The sequence below is a fragment of the Zea mays genome, chromosome 3 (genome assembly GCF_902167145.1).
Source record: "Zea mays cultivar B73 chromosome 3, Zm-B73-REFERENCE-NAM-5.0, whole genome shotgun sequence".
In the NCBI taxonomy this organism is placed as follows: domain Eukaryota; kingdom Viridiplantae; phylum Streptophyta; class Magnoliopsida; order Poales; family Poaceae; genus Zea; species Zea mays.
Window position 1 is genome coordinate 122,446,597 of NC_050098.1, and position 27,219 is coordinate 122,473,815.

Consider the following 27,219-nt stretch of genomic DNA (forward strand, 5'->3'; position numbering starts at 1 on the left):
TACAGAGGAAACAACTGCAGCTACAGAAAAGGTCATGGCCCCAGTGCCTAACAAAGGAAAGAAAATTGCCGATGTTGCTTCGGAGGAAAAAGACTTCAACCTTCGGAACTGGTCGGGCAAGAACTATCTAAGGCCGAAAAGAAGGAGCTACAGGAATATGGCATTTCCTGTGGCTACCAGCTAGGAGCCATGCTCTTTGGTGGAATCGATGAAGAGGCCTTGGGATGCGTTCGCGACCGCACCGGGGCGAAGATAATCGGTACTCTATCAAAGAGTGTCAGTTTTCCGAAGCTCGAAGCTGATATTAGCAGCTACCGGCGACAACATATCGTTGGTAGCTTGTTTTATTCCAACTTCAAGGTAAAATTCTTGTGATGAAACAAAAATTTTCATTTTTATTTTTGTGATGAAGCAAACTTGCTGACGAAGGTTTATTTCTACAGAGTATGCTGCTAAGCAAAGCACTGCAAATGCAACATGACCTCGAAGATAAAAAGAACGAAATTATAATCAAGGGTTTAGGAAACAAAATTAAAGGCTACAAAGCTTCTCTTGAGAAGAAGGATTTTCTGCTTCAGGCAATGGAGGGTTCACTTGCAGAAGCCCAAGCCGAAAACGCTAGATTAAACGAGAAACTTCTCCATAAATCAGAGAGCTTCAATCAAGAAAGGAAAAATTTACAGACAAAATACGAAGCTGAAGCTGACAAAAACACAAAACTGCAGCAATCTTTAATAGAGCTTCAAGACATTTGTTTGAGTTTTGGCAGCCACGGCGTACAACGATTGAAAGAAGTTTTCAACTCGATTGGAGCCAGCGCTGAAAAATTTACCCCTTCAGCAGAAAATATAACAAGCACCTTCGAACACATTGAAGGCGAAGTGGAGGCGCTTGATGAAGTGATAGCCGGGCACGATGATTTTTGTGCCCTGCTAGCTTCTCGCGGCACAGCTGCATCATTTCTGAAGGCTGGCTATACGCACGCAAAGATTGTGAATAGGCCAACCTTCAGCCTATCTCCATTAGATTTGGTTGACATCCCTAGTAAAGCCTGGAGCATAGGGAGCAGATTTATAACACAGATTTGGGCGAAGGGTGGTCGAGATTTGGCCAGTGACGAGGCCCGAAGCTTGCTTAAGCCGGTACGAAACTTATACCTGTGTTGCTTACCGTCTCTTGTAATTACTTTTTACCTTATACTGCTTTGTTGTGTGCAGGATGATGGTGCCGAAGGTCGATAGTCCGAAGCACATTCTGAAGCTATTTTTGTAGGCCTGCCTGCATAGAGCTTAGAAACATTTGTATTATCTTTGTAAAAGACATTGTAATTGAGAATTGAATATTACTTTGTATATTTGTCCATACCTTGTAATATATTTTTACCTTTCCATCCATGTATGAATTGCTTTGCTGTGGACGAAACTTATATCTTTTGAGCCGAAGGCGAAAAACACCTTCCCTTCTTTTCGTACACAACGAAGCATATCCTTGCTTCTTCGTGCTCATCGAAGCATTGTTATCAAAGCTGAAGTATTCCTATTTGTGCTTCATGTTATGATGATGATGATCCTATGAATGTCTACATGAATGTATATGAATGCAATGAATGATGTAATGGAACGTGCAAATGAATGTCCCGAACACACACAAAACCACACCCAGACTCTGCATCCCCTTAGGAACGACTTTTGAGTCTTTTAAGCTCTGCATCCCCTTAGGAACGGCTTTTGAGCTTCTTCACCTTCTATTTCGGTGGCATATAAGTTCTGAATCCCCTTAGGAACGACTTTTGAACTTCTTCACCTTATATTTCGGTGGTATTTGGCTCTGCATTCCCTTTGGAACGACTTTTGAGCAGAAAACTTACTCTGTGCTCCCTTAGGAATGACTTTTTGTATCTTCGTCAAATTTTTGGCTCTCATTCCCTTAGGAATGACTTTTGAGCAGAAAACTTACGCTGTGCTCCTTTAGGAACGACTTTTTTGCAGCTTCGTCATGCTCTGCATCCCCTTGGGGACGTCTTTTGAGCTTCTCCTTGTTTTTTTCTTTACACTCAATGGTGCAGGTTAAGATTTTACATATTACATCTTTGGGGATTTGTCCCCCGTAGGGCTAAATAAGAATGATAAATTACAAGTTATGGCCCCATTAAAAACCTTTCTCCCCTCTTGAAAGGAAAAGGGTGCCATAGAAAAAATGAAAAAAGATTACATCAAATTATACATAGTATCGCCGAAGCTCATCCGCATTCCAAGATCTGGGTATGTCGTTGCTGTCCATCTCCTTCAATCTATAAGAACTGGGTCTTGATGAAGATACTACTAGAAAAGGACCTTCCCACTTCAATTGCAACTTGCCCACTGTATCTGGGTTGGCCACTCTCTGAAGCGCCAGATGCCCTGGCTTGATGTTTTTCAATCGAACTTTTCTATCACGCCACTTTATTGTTTCAGCCCGATATTTATTGATGTGCTCTATAGCCTAAAGTCCGGTCCCCTCTAAAGTATCTTTTGTTACTTAATAATCAGCTTCGTCTTCTGTCGAAGCTGTTGTTCTTATTGACCCTGCCTTTGCCTCTTCTGGAGTTATTGCTTCGTCACCAAATATAAGTTTGAAGGGTGTAAATCCTGTTGACCTTGATGCAGTTGTGTTGTGGCTCCACACCACTTTAATCAACTTGTCTAGCCACTTTCCTCTGGCTGGTTGAAGATTAGCTTCATTATTCCTGTCATTATAATGCCATTTGCTCTTTTCACCAGCCCAATTGATTCTAGATGCCTAACTGATGCAAAATGAATCTTCGTTCCAATTCGGTCACAAAAATCTTTGAATGCTTCTACATCAAATTGTGTACCATTGTCCACAGTTATTGCCTTCGGCACACCGAAGCGACAAACAATATTCTGCCAGAAGAATTTTTGAACCGTGACCGAAGTTATTGTAGCCAAGGGCTTCACCTCAATCCACTTATAAAAATATTCTACTGCCACCACAACATACTTCAAGTTGCCTTGTGCTGGTGGGAGTGGACTCAACAAATCCAGGCCCCATCTTTGCAATGGCCAAGTTGGCTGTATTAACTGAGTTAGCGACGAAGGTTGTTTCTGGTCTCTTGCACATTTTTGACAATTTTCGCACTTTTGGACCAAATCTGCTGCATCTGAAGCTGCCTTCGGCCAATAAAATCCTTGTCTAAAAACTTTTCCCAGCAAAGGCCTAAACCCAATGTGAGATCCACACAAACCTGCATGTATTTCCTTCATTAGCTCTATACCTTCGGTTCTGGATAAACACTTGAGAAGTGGAGAGCAGACTCCATGTTTGTATAACTCCCCTTCTATTATGACATATGGTCTTGTCCTTGCTTCCATTCTTTTATTATAAACTTCGTCGTCCGAAAGGCAGTTACCTTGGAGGAAAGATATGATTTTAGTCCTCCAATCCTCACTATGCACAGATGATATTGCAAGTACCGCTCTTTCCAGAAGTTCAACCGAAGGTGCTTTTATTGTTTCGAAGAATACTTCCGAAGGTAAAGGGAGCCCCAGTGCTGCTAACTTAGCTAGTAGATCTGCATGTTCATTTTCCCCTCTTGGAATATTTTTTATAGAAAAACCTTTGGAGGAAGCCTCCAACCTTCGGACTGTGTCCAAATATTTTTCAAGCTTCGGATCCCTTGCCTTGCTGCTTTTATCTACATGGATAGCAATGACCTGAGAATCAGTTTTAAGGACTGCTCTTCTTATACCCATTGCTTTTAGCTTCCAAAGCCCCAACAGAAGGGCTTCGTACTCAGCAATATTATTTGTACAACTAAAGTCCAATCTTGCTGCATAGCATGTTCTGACTTTGGAGGGCGCTACTAGAACAGCAGCCGCTCCTGCGCCGAAGGTTCCCCAAGAACCATCACCGAAGACTGTCTAGGCTTCGGCGTCTTTTGTTACTTCTTCTCCCTGAGCCCCTGGTGTCCAATCAGCAATGAAATCTGCTAACGCCTGGGACTGAATTGAGGATCTGTGTACATAATCAATAGAAAATTCATTGAGCTCAGCAGCCCATTTTCCGATCCTCCCTTGGCTTCTCTATTCCTCATTATGTCCTTCAGAGGCTGTGATGAAGGAACAATTATGTGATATGCTTGAAAATAATGCCGAAGCTTCCTTGAGGCCATCAACACAGCATTTAACACCTTCTCTAATTCTGTATAATTTTTCTTTGACAGGCTTAGAACTTCGGAGACAAAATATACTGGAGCTTGCCTTTTGACTTTACCATCTTGCTTCTCCTGTACCAGCGCCGCGCTAACTGCAGAGTGAGGAGCTGCTACATATATAAGTAACGGAACCCCTAGCGAAGGTGGAGTTAGAGTTATCAAGTCTATCAAATATTGCTTTAATTCTTCGAAAGCCCTGTGCTGAACTGGACCCCATTGGAAAACTTCGGCTGACTTCAGTATTTCAAAGAATGGCAGATTCCTTTCTGCTGATCTTGATATAAATCTGTTTAACGATGCTAGCCTTCCTGCCAACCGTTGAGCCCCCTTCTTTGAATTTGGCGGCTCCATCCGAAGGATAGCTTCGATCTTATTTGGGTTAGCTTCGATTCCCTTCGTTGACACCAGACAACCAAGGAACTTGCCCTTCTTTACTCCAAAAACACACTTTTTTGGGTTTAGTTTAAGACCAGCTTGCCTGAAATTGGCACATGTCTCTTGCAGGTCAGCAATATGATTCTCTTGCTTCGTGCTTTTTACTATGATGTCAACATAAGTCAGCACATTCCTGCCTATTTGAGAATGAATGACCTTGGCTGTCATTCTGCTGAAGCTTCCTCCAGCATTCTTGAGCCCCTCAGGCATCCGAAGGTAGCAATAAGTGCCACTAGGAGTTATGAAGCTAGTTTTTGGCTCATCTTTCTTCTTCATCCAAATCTGATGATAGCCTGAGTAGCAGTCCAGTAAACTCATGAGCTCCGAAGAAGCTGCTGCATCTATAAGGGTGTCTATTCTTGGTAGTGGGAACTCATTCTTTGGACATGCTTTGTTGAGATCTGTGAAATCAATACACATTCTCCATTTGCCATTGGCCTTCTTCACCATAACAGTGTTGGCTAGCCATTCAGGATATGTTACTTCTCTGATAACACCAGCACTGAGAAGTCTCTTTACTTCATTCCGAGCACCTTTAGCTTTATCGTTAGACATCTTCTGAAGTCTTTGCTTCCTTGGCCTGAAAGATGGATCCACATTAAGTGAATGCTCGATGACATCTCTGTTGACACCACAAAGATCATTGGTTGTCCAAGCGAAGACATCTTTGTTGTTGAACAAAAACCTTATCAGAGTCTTTTCTTGCTCATCAGATAGCTAAGATCCCAGCAGTACCCTTTGATCTGCTATATCTTCACATATGAGCATAGGCTTTGGCTGATCTGCCGAAGCAGCCTTCTCTCTCTTGTGCTTATATTGTTGACAAGCTTCGGCTCCATCTATGTTGTGGATTGCCTTTGAATCTGTCCAACTCCCTTCAGCCCTTCTGGCAGCTTCTTGACTTCCATGGACAACAATGGGCCCTTGTTCTGAAGGTATCTTCATGCATAAGTATGATGGGTGAAGTATGGCTTCGAAGGCATTAAGCATCCCTCGACCAATAATTGCATTGTATGGGTAATCCATGTCAACAATATCAAAGGTAACCTGCTCAGACCTTGTGTTGTGGAGATAACCGAAGGTGACTGACATTGTGATTTTGCCAAGTGCCACAATCTGCCTTCCTCCGAAGCCACAAAGAGGGTGTGTAGCATCATGAATCTTCTCCTCTGGTTCTTGCATCTGCCTGAAAGCCTTTGCAAATATGATGTCCGCTGCACTGCCTGTGTCAACCAGAACATTATGGACTAGAAACCCCTTGATGACACAAGGTATAACCATAGCATCATTGTGTGGATAATCTTTGAGCTAAAGATCCTCCTGGGAGAAGGTGATTGGGATGTGGGACCACTTGGATCTGACGAAGGGTCCTTGCACCCCAACATGCTGCACTCTTCTCTACGCTTCCTTCTTCTGCTTCTTGTTGGCTGGCTCTAAACTTGAACCACCCGTGATTGGGAGCACCAACTTCGTAACCGAGGGTGCTACAGCTTGGTTGTTGAACGAAGCCATCAGCTCAACAGTGGAAGTGAGTTCACCGGAGGTGAGCGCCAATGTTGGGGACTTGTTCTCAAATGCTATGAATTAATAACAAGGCAACACAAATGTTAATGGTGAAAGACCTTCGTCCTTCGAAGCATTATCTCCCTTAGGATATAATGATCTTCAGACTAAGGTCTTGAAGGACATACCTTCATCATCTCAATATATAATGGAAAGCAGGATCATATGACACAAATAAGAGAGCATGAATAATCATATGATATCATTAGGACATTTTTATTATATAATCATGAATAAACATGGACAATATTGAATTACATTTATACCTTCAGCTTGACAGAAGGTGAGAATCCAAGTGTGACGTGCGAGTGAATACAGGTCAGCGTGAACATACAGGGGTACTGTTCACCTATTTATAGGCACGAGATGCAACCCGGTTAAAATTACATTCATGCCCTTAACAGCTAACTACAAACATGACACAAGTTATCATGGACTAAACGGTCTTTTCCTCTTTAAGTCGGTGCTGCCCTTTGTCTCAAGGCGCGTCGTCATGCCGAAGCTCCCTGGATTGTAGCTTCGGCATATACCTTCGTGCTGTGTCTTGTTTGCATATCACCCTGCCGAAGGTGTTTTTGCTTGGAAGACCTTCGGCGAAGAAGAAGGCCCCCAACACCTGTTGACCTCGAGACAACAGTGTTATGATTCCATACTACTTTCACCAATTCGTCTGGCCACTTTCCCTTTGCTAGATTAAAGATTGATTTCATTATTACTGTGATGATGATTCCGTTGGCCCGCTCTACCAAACCATTGGATTCTGGATGCCTCACCGATGCAAAGTGTATCTTTATACCAATTTGATCACAAAAGGTTTTAAATGTTTCGGAGTCAAATTATGCTCCATTCTCAACTATAATGGCCTTCGGCACACCGAAACGACAAATGATGTTCTGCCAAAAAAACTTTTGAACTGTGGCCGAAGTTATCATGGCTAGAGGTTTTACTTCGATCCATTTTGAAAATTATTACACTGCTACTACGACATATCTCAAATCCCCTTATGCTGGTGGAAGTGGGCAGAATAAGTCTAGGCCCCATCTTTGCAGTGGCCAAGTGGGTTGAATCAGCTGTGTTAAAGATGAATGTTGTTTTTGATCCCTGGCACACATCTGACAGTTTTCACATTTTTGTACCAAATCCACTGCGTCCGAAGCAGCCTTCGGCCAATAGAATCCTTATGTAAAAACTTTTCCAAGGAGTGGCCTGCATCCGATGTGGGCTCCGCATATTCTTGAATGTATTTCCTTCATCAGTTCTTGACCTTCGGCTCTAGATAAGCATTTTAGTAATGGGGAGTAAACTCCTTGTTTGAACAATTCCCCTTCTATGATCACGTATGGCCTTGTCCTGGCATGCATCCTTTCTATGCAAACTTCATCACTCGAAGTATAATTGCCTTGAAGGAAAGATACAATTTTTGTTCTCCAATCCTCGCTATGCACATGTGAAATTTTAAGCACTACTCGTTCCATGAGCTCGACCGAAGGTGCTTTGAAAGTTTCAAAGAATACTTCTGAGGGGAGCGGGAGCCCCTGTGCCGCCGATTTAGCTAGTAAATCTGCCTGTTCATTGTCTCCTCTTGGGATGTTTTTTACTGAAAATCCTTTGAAGGAGGCCCCATCCTTCGGACTGTGTCAAGATATTTTTCGATCTTTGGATCTCTTGCCTTGCTGCTTTTGTCAACCTGGCATGTGATGACTTGTAAATCAGATTTGAGGACTGCCCTTCTTATCCCCATGGCCCTAAGCTTTTGAAGTCCCAAGAGGACAACTTTGTATTCTGCAATGTTGTTTGTACAATTGAACTCCAATCCGGCTACATAGCAGGTTTTGATTTTTGATGGTGAAATTAGAATGGCAGTTGTGCTAGCGCCAAAGGTTCCCCATGATCCATCACAGAATATTGTCTAGGCTTTGGTATCTGTTGAGTGCACTTCTTCATGAGCCCCAGGCATCCAATCGACAATGAAGTCTACTGATGCTTGAGATTGAATCGAAGACCTATGAACAAAGTCAATGGTGAACTCGTTCAACTCCGCGACCGATTTGCCAACCCTTCCTGTAGCATCTTTGTTTCTTATGATGTCCTTTAGAGGTTGAGACGAAGGTACTATTATGTGGTAGGACTGGAAATAGTGTCGAAGCTTCCTGGAGGCCATCAGTATAGCATATAGTACCTTCTCCAACTTTGTGTAGTTTCTTTTCGATGGACTTAGTACTTCGGAGACGAAGTATACAGGGACTTGTTTCTTTGTTTGTTCACCTTGCTTTTCTTGCACCATCGCTGCACTAACTGCCGTGTGGGAAGCTGCTACATACAATAGCAATGGGGCTCCTGACGAAGGTGGAGTTAAAGTTGTCAGCTGTATAAGATATTGTTTCAAATCTTCAAAGGCCATTTGCTAAACTGGCCCCCATTGGAAGACTTCAGCCGACTTTAATACTTCGAAGAATGGTAGATTCCTTTCTGCTGATCTTGAAATAAACCTATTCAGTGATGCCAACCTACTTGTCAATCTCTGAGCACCTTTTCTTGACTTTGGTGGTTCCATCTGAAGTATAGCTTCTATTTTGTTTGGGTTAGCTTCAATCCCCTTTGTTGATACTAGACATCCAATAAATTTTCCTTTCTTCACCTCGAAGACACATTTTTTTGGGTTTAACTTGAGGCCAGCCTTTCTGAAATTGGCAAATGTTTTTTTGTAAATCAGCAATGTGGTTTTCTTGCTTCGTACTTTTGACTATGATATCATCAACATATGTCAAAACATTCCTGCCAATTTGAGTGCAAAGAACTTTAGAAATCATCCTGCTAAAGCTTCCTCCAGCATTTTTGAGCCCCTCAGACATCCAAAGATAGCAATAAGTTCCACTAGGGGTTATGAAGCTTGTTTTGGGCTCATCCTCCTTCTTCATCTAGATCTGATTATAGTCTAAGTAACAATCCAGCAAGCTCATGAGCTCTTAAGTGGCTGCCGCATCTATGAGGAAGTCTTTTCTTGGAAGGGGAATTCATCCTTCGGGAACGCCTTGTTGAGATCTGTGAAATCAATGCACATTCTCCACTTTGCATTGGCCTTCTTCACCATCACAGTGTTGGCTAGCCATTCTGGGTATGTCATTTCTCTGATCACTCTAGCACTGAGGAGTCTTTTAACTTCGTTTCTTGCACCTTCAACTTTATCATCTGACATCTTCTGAATCTTCTGCTTCCTCGGTCTGATAGTTGGGTCTACATTGAGAGAGTGCTTGATAACATCTCTGTTGACACCACAAAGATCATTGGCTGACCAAGAAAAACATCCTTGTTATTGAACAAGAATTTTAATAGAGCTTTTTCCTGTTCCTCAGATAATTAGGACCCAAACAACACCTTCTGTTCAACTATGTCTTCACATAAAAGCATAGACTTTAGTTGTGTAATACCCAAATTATAAGATTTATAAAAGAGTTGATCTCCTTAGGTGATTTGCCATCAGTTTCTTAAGACATGTACTTAATCATAGTTATGAGGGAGTAGTCCCTTATTAAAAATCCAAATAAGCCATCATCATGTTGGAGTTTTGTTTGGTTGTGCACTTAATAAAAATAACAACAATAGGAATAAAAATATTAAGATAATGAGAATAAGATTTGAAGTAAAACCTAAATTGAGATTTGGGTTGAAAATAGAGTTATAATTAAATAAATTCATCTCATTTTTGGGTATGTGCAGATGGCACTGTTAATTTGGGGACAAATTTGACACTAGATTGTAATTTAAAATGGAAACTTGAATTTGGAAAGGAAGAAAGGGAAAGGAAAATAAAAAGAAAAAAAGGGTTCTACACGCACTTGGGCCGTATTCGCTCCCGGCCCACCTTACTCCCTACCGCTTAGCCTGAATCCGCGTCTCCCACGCGCGTTGCCGCCCTGACGTGCTGGGCCCGCACGACATTGACTCATGCCTCACGTTGCGGATGCCGTCGCTGAGCCGCGGGGACAGGATGCCAGCCGACCGCAAGACGTCCACGCGCACGACTCACTGCTGGTGGACCCGTTCGCCCAGAGTCGTCAACCTCCCTGCGATTCCAGCGCGGTCAGGGGGCGAACCCGCCCGATTTCTACGGTGCGGCCTTGGACCAAATTCTTCTCTGGCGTATAAATCCCCAATCGTGCCCGCCTCTTGCTCAACCACCTCGCACCGCCACCAGGGGACCCTCGTCACCGAGAAAGAGAGAGCCACGAGGGAGAGAGGGAGTCTTCTTCGCCGATCTGCGCTCATCGGCGACGACAAGGGAAGGAAGGGCACCGGCTCTGTGTCAGTATCCCTTCATCAGTCACTGGAGGTCAGGCAGAGCATGTTCGAGGAGATGCAGCAGATAATGAAGCTACAAGGCTCGCAGGCCAAGCACCAAGGTTTATAGGCCAGAATGGGCTAAATAGTTGCTAGGCCGGCCTGTGTGCCGGAGTATAATATATAAGCCAAACTTAGGGCAGAGAAGGGGATGAAATGAACCTGACTCTGAATTCTACTATCTACTATCGTCTCCCTGTTCTTCACCTCTATTCATCTTCTTTGTGTTGTCTGTCTGTATCTCTCCACTCCTGCTATTCTATTAGTGATCTATTAGGATAGCTAACAATTGGTATCAGATATCCACCGATCCTCGAATTCCATCGTTCCTCGACCGGAAAACATCCATGGCGTCTTCTTCACCGGTCCATACTCAGCTCATTCAAGCGTTGGAGCTTCAGACGCGCGCCCTCCTCTCGGAGTTAGACAAGCGTCTCGACTCCAAGTGGGGGACCAAATGGGAATCCCGTGTTGGAGCGATCGAATCGCGTTCCGCCGATTCGACTCGCGCCATGTCCGATTTCTCCTCTGCTCTTCACTCCGACGTGGAAGCGCACCTCACAGCAGCTGACGCCGCCACCGACTCCAACCTTCTCCAGATCGAAGCCGAGCTGGACCCCCGCGTGTCGGCGCTCAAATCCTCAGTGCACGCCCTCGATCTGTGGTGTCCTCGCGTGGATTCATCGATCGAGGGGCTCCACGCGTCGGTGGATTTCATCAGCACCGAAGTGTCCAAGATGGGGATTCTATGGAACCACGACGTGTGTGTCGACGACTTAGCCAGGCCGGGCTTGTTCGGAGCACACAGATCGGCGGCGTGCTTCGACGCGTCCGCCAGCGCGCCGTCCATCCCAGCCTCGGTCATCGCCGACAACTGGGGAGGGTTCTTCGACGATGGCGAGCAGTACTGCGCGGCGCTGGACGCGCTGCCCAACAGCATCCACTCAGACCTCCTCAACACATTCGCGCGTCACAGCCACGACCATCTCTTCGTCCTCAACCCCGTGGCCGCCCAGGATTCCTCTGCCGAGGAGGCCATGGCCACGATGGAAGCAGCCGCGGACGCGGGGGATCCCGCGAGGCTCGTCCAGTCCTCTCCGTCCCCTTCCCTACTCATCGCGGGGAACCTGCTGCCACCCTCCCTCACGATGCCGCAGCTGCAAGCTGAGGTGGTGGACAAGCAGTACCGCGTCGCGATGAGTCCACCGCCTCCTCTTCCCGTCGTCGACGAGCTGTACCGCGAAGAGGCAAGTCCTCCGCCTCCCATCCACGACGACGCTGCAGGGGTGATGTCCTTGGACTCGAGCGCGTTCAAGGTGCTCGACCAAATGTCCAAGAGCGCAAGAGCCGACGGTCTAGTGGTGAACCCGTTCGAGGAGCTGGAAAGCGGCTCGATGGCACTTCTCGCGGAGGCGACGGGCGAAAAGGTGATCGTCGTTGGGTCTGTCTTGCTATGCCGCTCACCAAGTCTCTACCCTCAATCCATGTCGTGTGACACGAGGCGATGCATGGCGTGGCTGGATGCCAAGGCGCCCAAGTCTGTGGTGTACGTGAGCTTCGGCAGTGCCAAATGCATGCCACCCATTCAGCTCAGGCAGCTCGGCATGGCGTTTGCCTCATGCCCCTCGCCTGTGCTCTGGCTCATCAAGGACGCTGACTCCCTGCCCAACAACATCAAGGATTTGCTACACGAGCACACTGTTGCAGACGATGTCGCAGGAAGCAAGTGCCTGGTGGTGCGCGGTTGGGCGCTACACGTGGCCATCCTGGCCCATCCTGCCAGTGACGGCTTCATGGCGCTCTGTGGATGGGGCTCCACTCTGGAGGTTGTTGCAGCCGGTCTTCCCATGGCTGCCTGGCCCTTTTTCGCCGAACAATTTATCAACGAGCAGCTCATCATGGACGTGCTTGGTATTGGATTGTCTGTCGCTGTGATGAAGCCAATTGAAAATGTTTTGATTGCCAGTAACATGGGTGGTGCTGTTGTGATGATATATGCTCCTGTTTTTTGGTCTTGCCTGACAAGCTTCACACTTGGAATCCATGGTCAGATAGTTGGGGTTCTATGTTTGCCATTTCTGGTAATTCAACTGAATATCAGTATAGCTGTCCAGCAAAGGTTCTTGTGGGATCCAGGTGGTGATCAGTGTTGCTTACTGAATTTGTTTATTCATGGCTTGGGGGACTTGCAGATGCAACAAGCTAGTCTGTCTTTTGTCACGAAGACAGGATGGCTGGTGATTATCCTTTCCTTGCTGCTACTCCAATGGGACAAGCCAAACCTTCGGGGTCTTAACAAATCCAAGTGCATTCAGCGTGGCTTCCGTCGATGCTATGTACATGCTTGTCCAAGCAGGTGGTCTGACTGGCTTCCGTCGGCCGAGTTTTGGTATAATAGCTCGTTCCATTCTGCTACCGGTCGATCTCCTTTTGAGGACTTATATGGTTATGCACCTCGCCATTTCTGTATTACTTCATGTGATGGTCCCTCAGCTGGCCTAAATGCATTCTTGCAAGACAAACTGGTTATGACCAAACTGTTACAGCAACATCTTTTGCGCGCCAAGCAATAGATGAAGTCTATGGATGATAAGCACCGCACTGAGTGTGAATTTGCTGTTGGAGATCTGAAGGCCGTGGGTGTGCTAACGTCCTGGTATCTCCGTTGCTGCCTGCCACTGACTCTGCTTGGCACATTCATGAACAGATATTGGAGCGACATCTGGTCGTCCCAACCTTCCTCGTTGGCAACATGGGAAGACTTGGAAGCACTCAAGCACACCTTTCCTCAGGCTCCAGCTTGGGGGCAAGCTGGTTCTCATGGAGGAGGGAATGTCAGTATCCCTTCATCAGTCACTGGAGGTCAGGCAGAGCATGTTCGAGGAGATGCAGCAGATAATGAAGCTACAAGGCTCGCAGGCCAAGCACCAAGGTTTATAGGCCAGAATGGGCTAAATAGTTGCTAGGCCGGCCTGTGTGCCGGAGTATAATATATAAGCCAAACTTAGGGCAGAGAAGGGGATGAAATGAACCTGACTCTGAATTCTACTATCTACTATCGTCTCCCTGTTCTTCACCTCTATTCATCTTCTTTGTGTTGTCTGTCTGTATCTCTCCACTCCTGCTATTCTATTAGTGATCTATTAGGATAGCTAACACTCTGACCGCGTTTTGGCATGGGGATTTCGCTGTGATTGCGACTTTGTGCCGGTCAATGGAGTCCGCCGCAACACCGGGTGAGCGCATCGGTGTCGGCCGCAAGGGAAGGGAGGAAACCTCGTCTGGGCAGTTCCTCGCAGCCGTGGACACTCGCCGTCATCCACCTAGCGATCGACTCCACCCCCGTTCCGAACTCTCGGTAAGCGTCACTCTTTGTACGTAGTCGTCCCTTTGCTGAGTAGGGGGCATCGTTCAGTTATAGCGTAGCGGGCGTCGCGTCGCCGGGCATCAAGGTCATGCTGCCATGTGCCGCCGTGGGCAGAGCTTTCCGCTTCGCCAATCGCATTAAAACCTACCTAGATCGATCCATATTCGCCCCCTTGCCATGAATAATCGTGCTTAGGGCTGAATTTGGGTTCCTGGGTACATCTCCGACACTACGCTGGTGTTGCGCCGCCGGGTGGGCTGGAGCTCCGTCGAGCTCGGGTCGCAGTGATAAGGTAGGTGAGGCATTGGTTGCCGTCGATCTTGTGATGGGCGATCTAGATGGAATCGGCGTACCGATCGGATATGGGATGGCAGTGGCCGTTGATCTTCTAATGAACACGCTGGATTAGATCTAGGTGATGTTTCACCCGCGACTGTCGGATCTCGATCGTGTGAATGTGGTTAGTTAGAGCGGGATGAAATCTGCGCCGTTGGATCTTTATCCATCGGTGGTGGTTGCATACCGCTTCACTTGAATCGCGATCTAATCTGGGGCGCATGGTTTAGATTTGACGGCCCAGATTTGAGAATACCCCTTCGTTGTGCTTATTTGTTAAGGAGTCCCTGCGTTTTCATTAATTCAACCCGCAGTCCATGGTGACTATGCTCTGTGTCGTGGGAATCTTCTGTGTTCACCCCTGAGTTCTTTGGTAATTGAGGCGCAGTCCAGAGACCCGAGGAATTAGTTAATTAATTATAGAAATGAATTTTTAATATGAAAACAATTCCTGGAACTTGTATAATTAATAGAAAATTCATATGAAGTCCAAATTGACCCATTCTAGTTCCTATAATTTTGTAAGATTATTGTTTATCATCTAGTAGCACTGTTTTGACATGAAAGTCCCATTAAAATTAATATCTTAATTAATCTTCTATCAAATACATAAAACCTTCGAAAATTCATAACTTCCCCATTTTAACTCTGAATTGAACCGTTCCAGATGCGTTAGCTTCATATGAATATTTACTATGCAATAACAACATTTATTGTACCATGTCTCATTATTTTATAATTAGATCTTTATTTAACTTATGTTGGGTAGTCTTGTTAATCTGCTTATCATTATAATCTACTAAAATATGATCTATGATCAATTTATGTCACACCCGGATTTAAGGAACAAAGTCGAGTGTATCTCATACATGCACCATAGAAGACAACATATATAATAACAGAGTGTTTAGAGATAAATCTCTACTACTCTATAAGATGCTATTGTAGGCATCCACACAAACAAGTGGTGCACGGTTCTGCCCCGCGCCTGAATTCCTCCGACGCCTGAAATCCCGCTTGCAGCGCCTGAAATCCACCCGTGCCCGATTTCCTTTCCCTCTCAGAACCTTCCATGAACGCTACGTCGTGATCCCCTCCACCGGCCAGGATGGCACCCGACATCACCCCTTCGCAGCACCTTCAACCTGACATCTCCACCCCCACGACCAGCAGGCCAGGCATGGATCTCGCCCCCACGCCCGATGATAGCGCCCATGCTCTGCCCCCATACCCAACGGGCAGCCATGGATCTCGCAGGGCGAGGATCTCGTGGATCACGCCGGATCTGCCGCTCCCAATCTCTGCATCGCGTGGACGCCTTCCATGGAGTCTCTGTACGTATGCCAGTGCCCGTCCCTCACCCCTGATCTGCCACTCCCAATATCTCCACCCCCACCGCGATGACGACGCGCAACCCCCGGCCACCGTGCTGCCAGCGCCCGTCCCTCACCCCGCACGCTGTGACCGGACTACCGCGCCTGGCCCCCACTCCCATGAGATTGCCGCCCCTCCCGCCCTGCTAGCCATACCACCATAGATCCAGCTAGGGTGGCGTCATTGCGTTCAATCCTGTGCGAGAGAATGCAAAATCGTCGTTGGACTGATATTGACCAGAGGTTCCTCCACCCAGTTGCATCAGGTTTCGCTGCCATTTGCAGCGATTGTGCTCTAGTTCGGTCATTTGGGGGAAAAGGTGAGTCCTCCTATTTCCTCTCAATGCATGAGTTGACAAACATTTGGGAGAAACATCCCCTCTTTAATTCGAAAAATTCGACAAAGAACAATTGTTGTTGTGAGCAGGGATCGTATCTACTGAATCCTCAGGCTCCAGGGATGGTTCTCGACATGGACGACTACGTAGACCCCTATGAGGAGGTCGTGGCCGAGGACGACTCTGACAACCCTGACAAGGACGACTCAGATGCGGAGAGCAACTACAAGGATAAGTCGTTCGACCTCCTCAAGTCCGACAAGCACCGGTTGCGCAACCTGGATGACACCTTCCGTGGCCCCTTCTGCCCCTGCAAGAAGAGCAGGGGTACAAGAGCAAGGACCTCCTCCAGCACGCTCCGACGACATCGATGTCTCCAACAAGCATTGACATCACGACCACAAATGTATGTTTTACTTTCAGTCAAATCTCTGTGGGGACTAAACTATAGTATTTGCATAGACTTCACTGATATGTGCCTTTTTGAATATTTAGGTTTAGGTTATGTAATATCACCAGTCGATCAATGAGGACAATCAGTTTTAAAGCACATGTTTGCCAAGGCCTCTACATTGTATGTATCTCAACTCTATTGCGTGCAGGCGAGCAATGGAATAAAAAAGCCTTACTATGTATCTCAACTCTATTGCTCTGCTTAGCCAAGGCCTCTCCGCTATATGTGCCTGGTACCCATACCATTTTTGGCCACTTCTACTTTGAGTAATACTAATAAAGTCACATATTTGAAGCCTACCAGTATTATCATAACATGGTTGTCTACTTGTGTACTGAGTGTGCTTGCAACTCGAATTCCTTTCGATTCAGTTCCTGCGCGCCTGGCCACCGGGAAATTTAGTTGTTCATATGATCCAATTCAAGTATTTGTAGTTATATTGGTTATGTTGATCGCATAGTGCTGAGGCTATTTATGATCGTTTAGTGTGTTGAAGCTCTTAAATTTATGGTTCGGTGTAGAATCTCAATTAAATCGTTTTCTGTAATGTTCTGCTTGGAATATCAAAGATCATTTTTTTCTATGTTGTGAATTAGGGTTTGCTTTGAAAGGTCTGAGCGGATCTTTGTTGCTGGTGGTTGTGGTTTCTTGGCTGGATGGACTGTTACCCAGTTCAAGTGTTTTGCATCGTAATTTGGTTTTATTGCCTTAAGATTCTTCTAGCATTTCCCTATTTGGTCAGTACACGAATGTGTTACTCATTTTTTCCTCTAAACATCAATCAACCTGTATTGTTAATAGACATTGTCCTGTAGTGGAAGCAGCCAAGTATAGCTACAAAAATAGTTGCATCCTTATGTAAATTCCTATGTTCATATGGCATAGGGGAAACCATTATGCACTGTCTTAATAAACCCTTAACCGTCAAATGAGCCCACCCCTTAATAAACCCTGGCTCACCACCGCCACCGTCGTCCCATGATTTCGCTCTCTTCTTCCCGTCGAGACCCAACCATACCAGCGGCACCGTAGGCTGACGAGGAGGCGGAGTAGAGTGGCCGGAAAATTAGAAGGGTCACTGTGGTGAAAATTTGTATCTTTTCGTTTGAGGTTTTAATTTGGAATCTTTATTTTGTGTTACTACTAGCTATTCGTGCAGTACAGTTGTGATTTCTATGATGTTGAGGCAGAATTGTTTGCATAACATACGTCTCTTTTATATAAAAATAAAGTTTGGACACTAAGTTTTGTTAATGTGAATGTAAATAGTTCGGTCAGTTAATAGTACAACTGCAAGCTAATAACTGGTGTATATTGTGTTAACCTTGTTGTTTGATTATTATGAGTTTCGGAAGTTAATTTAAGATTCTCATTTATCTTGAAGGTATGAGCTTGGCCGCCAGCCTGCTAACACCAAACTGTCTAGCAATGAGACAGTGAGGAGGGTCCATGTTCGTGGAGGCAACGCGAAGTGGAGGGCTCTCCGATTGGATACAGGTAACTGCTCGTGGGGAAGTGAGGCTCTTATCCGCAAGACTCACATCCTGGATGTGGTCTATAATGCATCAAACAATGAGCTTGTGAGGACTCAGACTCTTGTGAAGAGTGCCATTGTACAAGTTGATGCTGCTCCATTCAAGCAGTGGTACCTCACTCACTATGGAGTGGACATCGGTAGGAAGAAGAAGGTGCATGTCGCTAAGAAGGATGACACTGAGGTATATTCATTCAATTTAAGGTTTAGTTGTTGTTTGCCCTTAGAATAGGTTGACTTAATAGTTCATGAATTGTTGTATTTGGTGAATAGCTGATTGATAGATATCTTATTAATGCATTGTTTTTATTTTTTAACATGTGCAGTTCTGTGGCTTAGTTTTTCAAAGAATCTCTTCCTTCTCTATGATCAGCATGTTGTATTTCGTTAGCTACTTTGTTTATGCTTGTTTTACATTTCTATGTGAAAAAGACTGAAGCTGCTATTTTGATTTTTGCAATCATCTTATGATGTTTTTTGTAGGAAAAACAATAGTTAAATTAAATTTTCCTTTCTGTTGCTCAATTGATGTATCCTATAACTGACCAGTTATTGTTTGTGCAGGGACAAGAGGGTGAGGCTATAGTTGAGGAAACAAAGAAGAGTAACCATGTGCAGAGGAAGATTGATAAGCGCCACCAGTATCGTGCACTCGACACTCATATTGAAGAGAAATTTGGAAGTGGGAGATTGTTGGCCTGCATTTCTGCCCATCCTAGGCAGTGTGGTCGAGCTGATGGGTAAGGACTACTGGACCATTTCACCTCGCTTCAGTAGCTTACAGTTTCCACCTGAAATTTCCTGGCAGTTGCTGGGCATTTCTTTTTATTGTCCAGCTACATCCTCGAGGCTAACTACAGTGGCATTTCCTTTTATTGGCTAGCTACATCCTTGAGGGTAAAGAGCTCGAGTTCTACATGAAGAAGCTCCAGAGGTAAATGTGGACGAGACAACTAACTCTTCCTTATTATTTTTTATTAATTATTAATTGATGCATGTTTATATCTGGTATCACCCGTAGAAAGTAGAGTTAATTATCTCTACTACTCCTTAAGAGGCTATCGTAGGCGTCCACAGTGGTGGGTGGTGCACGGTTCTGCCGTGCCTCCGCCCCACCCCGAAATCTCGCATCGCATCAATGGAAGGTCATGCCCGTGCATTGCGCCACCTCCTCATCAGCCGCGATGCCTCCCCCTGCCCCACGAATCTCGCCTCTCCCTGCCCCACGAATCTCGCCTCTCCCTCCTCATACTCATCAGACGCTCTCGGCTCTCCCTCCTCCTACCCACCCGTTCTTGGACTGACACGAATTGTTGGTTCGGTTGGCGTTGCAGATCGACCGGCGGTTCAGCGTGGTGAGCGCGCTGTTGGGGAAGAACTCGTACAGCGTCACCCTCAACCCGGGGATCGACTACGCCTTCGTCGTCTCGCTCGTTGTCATCCTCGACGAGATGCATTACCAGCGATGACACACACGCTTCAGTTTTGGTTCCAAGCCGTGCGCCTTCCCTTCTGCTGTTGCGTGGAATCAACGCTCGCCCGTTCTCGAATGTGCCCGTTCTACAGAAGTATGGTTTTACAAGTAATATAATTTTCCAAATGTGCATACATTGTCAACAATTTTCTGTGAGTGAAGTTTATGAGTTTAACAGTTTGTTCTAAAATTACCTTTTTCTTGTATCAAATTACATAGGAGATTCAAGATTAATGTTGAGTGCAACCATGCTACTCTATCTAGACATTGGTAAGGTCTTCTTTTGCCTGCCTAACTTCAGTTGTATAATAGCTTAAAGAATTGCATGTTAAACTTGCAGCTGTCACCATGAACTAGAAAATGCATGGATTAATAGGCTGCTTGTAAATATTGATGCAAACACTGTGGATGATATGCAGAATATGCAGACTGTTTCTGCTACACAAACTCTAGAGGTTAGTAGATCTATTATGCTGCTTGCAAAAATTTTCATTCATGATTTCTATAAATTGCTCTTCTTATGCATTAACATATCACCTTTTTACTGATAGGATTTGTTTACTTGGTTTCAGCATCTGGCGGTAAAGTTGTTTATCATTTTCATACCTACAATCGGAATGACTTTATTGTGCCTGTGTATTTGTTGCTACCACAACATTGACTGTGCCTAGGTTTCATTCCCTATGTATTTAAGTGTCTTATTGGAATGCTTTTGATATTTGACTGTTGTTGTATCTTTGCTACCATGCGTGTCAGGTTTTCAAGTTGATAGGTAACTGTATTGCAAAAGAATATGGTACTTATGCACCTAAGGAGAAAGGAAAGAATCATACTTTTTTTGGCTCTGGTATGTGTAGCTCCCATTTTAGATTTTACCAAGTATCAAATGTACACTTCTTATTGTTTGATGACTAACATCATGCAGAGGTATTAATTTTAAAAAATGACGCTGAACCTTAAAACATATTCAAACCATTCCTTTACATCATGCAGAGGTACGGTATTAATTCCATGGATCGATGAGTTAAATGGCTATTTTAAGCTAAAGCTTGTTTTCCTTTACAAGAGGGGGTTTTATCTAAAAGAATATCTTTGGAGTGGTTCTTTGACATTCAATGAAACCATCCTTTTTATTTGATGCCACATGTCAGATGTCATATTTAAATGTGCATACACAAATATACTAATTGTTTTAGCTGACCTAGAGTTTATCTAAAAGACTCTGATAGGCTCAATGTATGAGTTGTTTCTTGCTGTAAATATGGATTGGTAATGAATAGAGAAAATAGGTAGTGTCATCACTTACACAGTCAAATTTCTTGTAGGGAAGCATGTGATCTGTAGTCTTTAAAATTTGCTCATTAGTTCTCTAAAAGCTGAACAAGTTCCTTCGCATTTGTTTTGGATTGCAGAATGAATACTTCTTCAGGTACAGGGATGACCGGAATGCAGCAGAAATTTTCAGAGCTAATGGTGATATAAATGGACTTAAATCACACTGTAATAGTCAGGTAAATCACACAACCTGTCTTCAATATGTCTGCAGTTAATATATCATTTAGGAGTAATGAGTTCTCAGCTAAAATGCAGTTAATATGCATGCCACTACTTTGTTAATTCAACAGTACTAAATCAACTGTGCTTTCTCTTCCTACTTTTGTTGATGGTGAACATGCTAGATGTGTTCCCCGCCAATCTCGTTATTGGGTCTTTTCTCTCAGATTAATGTATTTACTTGATTTCAATACTGAAAACATTGATGGACAGAAACTCATATATTGTACTTAAAACAAGGTATTGAAATGGCATGCTTGACGCCAATGTGTTCAGTGTGCTATGTGCTTGCTGTTCAATGTGCTTGATGTTCGGTGCTAGATGTGTTCCCTGTTCAGTCATATTTCATATATATACTATGTCTCTATTTTTGTAAATGGGCTTAGTACCTGTTTCTGTTTGGTAAAGGAGGTAACCGGTCAATCCTATTTACTTTGTGACACCACATCAATCATAAAGGAGGTAACCGATTATCCTAGACTGGCATTCATATAGCCAGCCTGCCACACAATCCCCATCCTCCACTTCAACAACCTATTTCTAAATGGATCCATCAACCAATTTCTAAATCGATGATATTTGATTGTTGGATTTTGGTGTAGACTCTCGATTTAAACAATTTCAAGTGTCTGTACAATGTAGTTTGGATGTGAACTGAAGTAGTGATAGTTGCTACTGACCTGCCTCCATAATTTTTGCAAATGGTCTGGAATAGTTTGGTGATGTTGTTCATAATCATGTGCCTTCATATTGAGGAAGCATGTAACCCGATACGAAAGCATAGATGATGGGTAAGAGTGTTTGTGCTTATGCTCAAATGTTAGATATGCATTTTTCAAATATCGACAGCCATATGGACACATATGTTAATGGCTGCCAAAAAAACTTTAAAGTCCACATGTTAACTATAATTTTAGACAGTCGTGGTAGGACATTTATCATTTTAGATAGCTGCAAACGTAACTTAACTTTCAACTACCTATGTACAAGACCCATCACATGTCTATATTATCATTTTATTCAGATCGTTCATGATTTATAGTTAACATGTTGCAGTGGCTCAACATTCCATTTGGTCCAATTATGGAAGGTCCATTTGATTCATGTGTGCTCCTGGATTATCATTTGCACCTAACAGTAATATGTGTCTGTACTACAATGATCATCTTCTATTGCCAGTCTAGCGCATGTTATGCTTCTTGATGTTATGACTTCACATCAATATGTCCACCCATCTATTGTTAGTCATATGCCATTTTTACCACCGTGAATTTTACTGTTGCAAGTATGCCATAGCTTGTCTTTATTGCTTCTTAAGACATTGTTCTGCCTTTTGGCACTTATGGAAATTATTTTATCTGAATATTTGCTAGGATCATGGATAAGCATTTGAAGACCCACAACAGCACTATACACCATTTTCGGCGGCCATTGTTATTTTCGGCGGCCAGGGCGTGGCCGCCGAAAATAAGCAAAGATTTTCGGCGGCAGGAGCAGGCCACCGAAAATAAGCCTATTTTTGGCGGCTTCTGACACGGCCGCCGGAAATAGGCTTATTTTCGGCGGCCTGCTCCCTGGCCGCCGAAAATTAGGTATTTAAAAATAGGTCGGTTCCTTCTTCTCCGTTCTGTTTCTTCTCTCTCCGCCGCTCGCGACGCCGCTCGTGCGCTCCATATTCTCGCCGCAGCTCACCCCACCGCGCCGCCCCCGCCGCGCCGCGCTGCCCCTGACCCGTCGCGCCGCCCCCGCCCGTCGCACCGCCCCACGTGCGCACCCGGCCCGTCGCGCCACCCCCCGCAGCGCTGCCCCCGGCCCACCACGCCGTCCGACGCCCTCGCAGCGCCGCCTTCCCGTGCCCCCGACGTGCCACCGCCAAGCCCGACGCCCCGCCAGCCGACGCCACCGACACGCCGCCGACCACGTCGCTTTCTGCCTCGTCCTGTCGACCTCGGCTCCCGTCAACCTCGCCTTCATTAAGGTATTTTATTTTGTATTTTTGGCGGCCTTTTATTTAATTGCTGCTTAAAACGCACAGGCCCAACAAGCAATGAACGTGAGAGTCTTATTTATTCTCAACACGCTCGATATTGGTTCTATAACTAATATATTATATTTGCAACAGTCTTGGTTTCCACAGCAGGCACATCAGCAACCATTTGTTTTCCCTCAGTTTCAGCCGACGATGCCTCAGTGGGGATTACATGCTCCGCCACCTCCACCTCCACCTCGGGTGCTTCAATTTAGTTAAGACTTGTCGTTTGTATCAACCTAATTTCAAATCTTTACTAAACTTGATTTTGTAGGGATCTAGGGTCATGGGCCACAACATGCCACCACCGGTCATACCAGCACCAGGAGGAGCTTATGCAGGGGAGGGAGCTACTCCAGGAGAGGTTAGTTTGAGAAACAATTTGTTTGAATAGTGGTCATACATGTAACCAATGCCGTTATTAATGTCTTCTTTTTTATTTAGAATCCAAACCCGTTACACGACTTCGTCAACGAGTTTTTCGCTTCTGGAGGTAGAGGACACAACTCCAACGACCCCGATATGTGATGGAGTTAGCATTGTGCCGCATTGTGCGTTGTAATGGACTATTTGTGGACTTTATGTTTTTATGAACAATTTGTGGACTTTATGTTTGTATGAACTTTATGTTTGTATGGACTCCAATTTTATGTTGTGGACTATTTGTGTATTGCGGATATTTTATTGTGGATATTGTATGAATTTTCTGTTATTTTTGCATTTTTTCAATTTTTTTTTGCTCTGAAATTGTTAATTTTCGGCGGCCACCCTGGCCGCCGAAAATAGTAAATACTATTTTCGGCATCTGTTTATTTTCGGCGGCTGTCAAAGGACCGCCGAAAATAATAAAAAATTTTCGGCGGCGGGACCCTGGCCACCGAAAATATGGCCTTATTTTCGGCTATTTTTTTCTGGCGGCCAGAAATTGCCGAAAATAAGCCTAAGGCCGCCGAAAATAGCTTATTTTCGGCGGCAATGGCCTTATTTTCGGCGGTTTCTGGCCACCGAAAATGACTGTAGCTCTTGTAGTGACCCTTGCCCCAGTCTACGTGGGAACAAAATTCATCAAGCTTGATGCTGAAGTCTGTATACTACCACTTGGCTATAAACTACATCCTTTTAATAATCATGGAGCCTAATTGCATATGTAACTAACTGCAGAATGCTCCATTCTTTGTGGCCAAACTGACAATCAAGACACTGCCATGTGAAATATTGTTCAAGTAAGTGCACAAGTTTTATGTCGCTCCTGCCCATTTGATAATGTTTATTGCTGTTTGGTACCCTGCAATCTTCCTGCCTCACATTACTACCTGCTTCACCATACTATGACCCCTGTCATTTTTCAGGAAGGGTATTGCTGTTGAATGATTAGCTGGGATTCAAGATCTCAGAAGTAAAGACAATTTTCTAACAAGAGCATTGGAACATATTCTTATTCTCAAGACGACAGGTAACTATGGAAACCATACAACAGCCCTTTACAATCTGGGACGACAAATGTGTTGACAGTCCAAAAAATTATAGGGATAATCGATGAGAAGAAGAAACATGACGACGATGACGATGAAGAAAGCGAGGCTAAGAATAGGAGGGTTAGGTCCTCAACTACTCAAGACTCTGACTCAGACAGAACCTGAGATGAGGATTCACGGATCACCATTTTTGCACTTTGGATTTTGTTTGTTTTGTGCTGTGCTATACTGTACTGTGATTGATTTGTGTAACCATGTATCGGTACCATACACCACAACAAGAACATGTACAAGAGATTCTTTAGCATCCATTGTGTGTAAAAGCTAGGGTTTGTGGCTGCTTTTTATTTCGTTTTTCCTCAGCTGTCATAGGATGGTACACCACAACAAGAACATGTACAAGTATGCATAGCTTGTGTTTCTTGCTTCTTAAGACATTGTTCTGCCTTTTGGCACTTATGGCATATGACATTTTCACAAATGGATTACGAAACATTTTCTCATAATAGTATAACACACATTCGCACATAAATTATCTTAGTATTATATATGTTTCCGTTGCAACCCACATGCACTCACCTAGTGTCACAATAACATCAGAGTATTTATTACATAGCGGAAGTCTTATTACAAAATAAAAGATAAATATAAAACGAACTAAGGATCATCCTTGGCGCCATAAAGTCAAATGGGAAACACCACCTAGATCAGATCGAACTCCTCGTTGTGTGGCTCCTCTTGAACCACCTATTCTTCTCCTGTGGGGGTGTGAGACAGCAAGGGTGAGCTCACACATAATCATAGCTCAACAAGTTGTGGGGAAACCAGTGGGTATGAACTCACCAAAGGTGGGAGTTCATGTGATGTGTAAGGCTGATCAACAATAGGGGTTATAGCTGAGCATTGCTTTTAATAAGTTGGTCAAATTTTATTAGCAGTTACTAAGTGAAAGTGAATACCAAACCATAATAAAAATAATAGAACAAAATTAATAAATTATCTCATGCAATGCATATGACAAAATTGAATTTAAGTTCCACAAATTAATCATGCGAGAGTCCTGAAATGCCCATGACCATGGGCTCAACTAGTATACCAGTTTTACACTCTGTAGAGGTTGTACTCTATACCCACAAGTCATGTTACCCATCTACCAAGGGATCGCGACTCCCATACACCTCTACCAAGGAAGCGAGGCAGGGCAACACTATGAGGCCTTTACAAAGTTCCACTAGCTTCCGAAAACCCGCTACAGTTTATGGGAAGAGCACTTGCAAGAATCCCTCGTCTGACTACCATCGCAGCAAAATCAACCCGAGAACCTCCCTGCATGCAACTCCCCTATTGCCCTTGCCCCTTTCGGGTTAGGTAGTCTTCCACTAGCTTTCCTAATTAGTCAGCCAAGGGCGTCCCATTCCACCCTTGTGGTGGCACGTGTTTCTCAAGTTAAGCTCTGTTGGGGACTTGTTCTCAAATGCTTTGAATTAAGAACAAGGCAACACAAAAAGAGGTTAATGGTTAATGTCCTTCGTCCTTCGAAGCATTATTTCTTTTAGTATATAACGATCTTTGGACGAAGGTTATGAGGGACATACCTTCATCATCACAGTACATATTAATGAAAGACAAAACATATGAAATATGAGAAATAGCACGAATAATCATATGACATTATTAATATATATTTATTGTATCATCATGAATAAATAAGAACAACATCGGATTACATTTGTACCTTCGGCTTGACAGAAGGTGGAAAGTCCAAGCGTGACGCACAAGTGAATACAAGTCAGCGTGAACAGTACGGGGGTACTGTTCATCTATTTATAGGCACAGGGCGCAGCCTGTGTAAAACTACATTCATGCCCTTTATGTTTACTATTGTCTTAAGGACAATTCACCGAGGACTAGATGGCCTTTTCTCTTTTTAGTCGGTTTCTCTTTATGCCATTGAGCCAAAGCACCCTTGCGCGTAGCTTTGGAACTGCATCAACCTTCGTCTCCATCATGCTTTCCATATCGTGTATAGTTTTATTCCGAGTCCGAAGGTACCTGTATATATATTACACTTGGGAAACATTGTTAAATCATGTTTTTGAGGACCTTCGGAAGACGAAGGCCCCCAACAGTATCCCCTCACAGAATTAATTTGTTATAACAATGAATTCAGACTGCGACATGAACGAAGGCCTTAAGTCGAAGGTCCGAAAAAACACCTTCCCTTTGCTAGAATAGCAATAGTCAATGACAAATGGGGCCCTCCAAGTTGTAACGCATTGGGCATATAAATATGAATCCACACCGGTAGCATTCTACACGCCATCTCTGCCGTTTGCAATATTTTCTCAAACTTGTAGTTCTTGCTCACTAGGTCTCGCTAGATTTTCAATCTTTTTGAGCTTCAGCTTAAAGACGCGTTTTCACCATGTCTGGAGAAAAAATGACTGAGGAGATGAAGCTGGCTGCGAAAACGAAGGCAGTTGAAGAGATGAAGTTGTTTGAAGGAAAGAAAGCTGTGAATCCTTATATTGCTGGATTCATTGAGTCCATGGCAAAAACAAACACAGAAAAGATTAATAAAGAGATACTGGAAGGTTTGTCTGAAGATACTGGTGACAGTGATAGCTATGAGGTGGAAAGTGGGGATGAAGACTCTGAGGATCGACCGTGGCGCCCAAGCCATACTATCTTCGGAAAATCAACTATCAAGCAAAGTCATATTGATGCCATGAGAGG

At 44.3% G+C, this 27,219-nt stretch overlaps 3 pseudogenes across 3 annotated transcripts; all 3 read left to right on the forward strand.

Moving 5' to 3' along the window:
• Positions 1-10,863: 10,863 nt before the first annotated feature.
• LOC100304413 (LOC100273051-like pseudogene) lies at positions 10,864-13,629 on the forward strand (annotated as a pseudogene). The gene has a single exon (NR_151533.1). The product of NR_151533.1 is annotated as a protein-like pseudogene (transcript).
• Positions 13,630-15,172: 1,543 nt separating this feature from the next.
• Positions 15,173-16,683, forward strand: LOC116485201 (uncharacterized; annotated as a pseudogene). Its single transcript, NR_165388.1, has 2 exons — positions 15,173-16,369; positions 16,459-16,683. The product of NR_165388.1 is annotated as an uncharacterized protein (transcript).
• Positions 16,684-17,801: 1,118 nt separating this feature from the next.
• On the forward strand, positions 17,802-18,691 carry LOC103652149 (ribosomal protein eS8 pseudogene; annotated as a pseudogene). Its single transcript, NR_165387.1, has 2 exons — positions 17,802-18,135; positions 18,516-18,691. The product of NR_165387.1 is annotated as a ribosomal protein eS8 pseudogene (transcript).
• The last annotated feature ends 8,528 nt before the right edge of the window (positions 18,692-27,219 follow it).